We start from the raw sequence: 2,084 nt of genomic DNA on the forward strand, positions 1-2,084 counted from the left end.
TAGGGCATTTCTACAAAGTTTCTAAGGTGTTCTAGTTGCTAGGGTGCTGTGGGTGGTTGCTAGGGCATTTCTACAAAGTTTCTAAGGTGTTCTAGTTTTCTAGTTGCTGTGGGTGGTTGCTAGGGCATTTCTACAAAGTTTCTAAGGTGTTCTAGTTGCTAGGGTGCTGTGGGCGTTTGCTATGGCATTTCTACAAAGTTTCTAAGATGTTCTTATTGTTGGGTTGCTGATAGGGCATTTCTACAAAGTTTCTAAGGTGTTCTAGTTGCTAGAGGGCTGTGGGTGGTTGCTAGGGCATTTCTACAAATTTCCTAAGGTGTTCTAGTTGCTAGGGTGCTGTGGGTGGTTGCTAGGGCATTTCTACAAAGTTTCTAAGGTGTTCTAGTTGCTAGGGTGCTGTGGGTGGTTACTAGGGCATTTCTACAAATTTCCTAAGGTTTTCTAGTTGCTAGGGTGCTGTGGGTGACTGCTAGGGCATTTCTACAAAGTTTCTAATGTGTTCTAGTTGATAGGGTGCTGTGGGCGGTTGCTAGGGCATTTCTACAAAGTTTCTAGGGTGTTCTGGTTGCTAGGGTGCTGTGGGCGGTTGCTAGGGCATTTCTACAACGTTTCTAAGATGTTCTTGTTGTTAGGTGGTTGAATAGGGCATTTCTACAAAGTTTCTAAGGTTTCTAAGCGGTTGCTAGGTTGCACTGGGTGGTTGCTAGGGCGTTGCTATGCTATATGAAATTGTAAATATCCAGCTGTTACTCAGGTTCCTGCTGTAATGTGCGTTTTCAGCTCAAGCAGGTGAGAATGTTGCGTCTTGATTGTTTAGTGCAGTACATGAGCGCTAGTCACACTGTGTTAGCTTTGCTAAGCTAATCTGAGTTGTTGTTAAGCGTGTGGCTCTACTCTCACACAAACAAACAGCAGATCTGTGATGTGTGTAGCAGGTGTGTGGCGATAAAAGCATTTCGAGCGAATCATCAGCACGTATAAACATGCTCGGCTTTTGCATTATGCATCACCATACTCTTTTTCTTCCCTCCTCCCCCCCAGCACCGCAGCGAGCTTCTCATTTTCTGAGACTGATGAAAAACACGATTGCTCCTGATATCTCCTGCGCCTCCGATAAGGAGCGGTGCTGCTGTTTTAGGGAATGGGATTTGCGCATCATAAAATGGTAGTTTGATATGATGGAACTGGCTTTTTGGAGATATACTTCCAAATACAAATGCTGACTTTTGATTTGTGTGTGGTTTTCCAGTGCTGGAGAAGAGCGAATGATGTTTAGCTGAGCAAACGCTGATGATTTGAACTGCAGTCTGTTGTTTTTCTTATTTAGCCTGTTTGCTTGGATTGCAACAAATATGATCATTTTGAGTTTTGCTATCTTTTCTATCCAATAGGGCTGTGCAATATATCGAAATTATCGAAATATCGCAAATGTGCATAGTGCAATATGCATATCGCCACAGCTTGCAATATTTGGGGCCATGAACAAAAGACAAAGAGAAAATCACTCACTGCTCTTACCTAAATAACTTTTGTAGCTTAAATACGAATCAGTGCATATTGAATTCAAAGAGTAAATACTATGCAGTGTTTTATTTTTGCTTTTTATTATTCAGTTCCTAAGCTCATGTTAAAATGATTACACTCATGTTAAAATGACATTTTTATGTAATGCTTGAGTAAAACACTATCGTTCATTTTCAGAAGTTGTTGTAGGGGTGCTTTCTTATTAGAATCAGAATCAGAATGAGCTTTATTCACCACTTAAGTGTGCGCAAACAAGGAATATTTGTTGTGGTTTTACAGGAACTATTGGTACATACATACATACATACATACAAATAACCATATACAGTGGTGTGAAAAAGAGTTGGCCCCCCTCCGGTTTTTTTAATTTTTTGCATATTTGTCACACTTAAAACATTCAGATCATAAATCTAATTTTAATATTACACAAAGATAATGCAAGTAAATACAAAATGCAGTTTTTAAATGATTATTTATTTTATTAAGGGAAAAAAGCTGTCCAAACCTGCCTGGCCCTACGTGAAAAAGTAATTGCCCCCTAAACCTAATAACTGGTTGTG

This window comes from Sinocyclocheilus grahami, unplaced genomic scaffold (assembly GCF_001515645.1).
Source record: "Sinocyclocheilus grahami isolate Dianchi unplaced genomic scaffold, SAMN03320097.WGS_v1.1 scaffold485.1, whole genome shotgun sequence".
Taxonomy (NCBI): domain Eukaryota; kingdom Metazoa; phylum Chordata; class Actinopteri; order Cypriniformes; family Cyprinidae; genus Sinocyclocheilus; species Sinocyclocheilus grahami.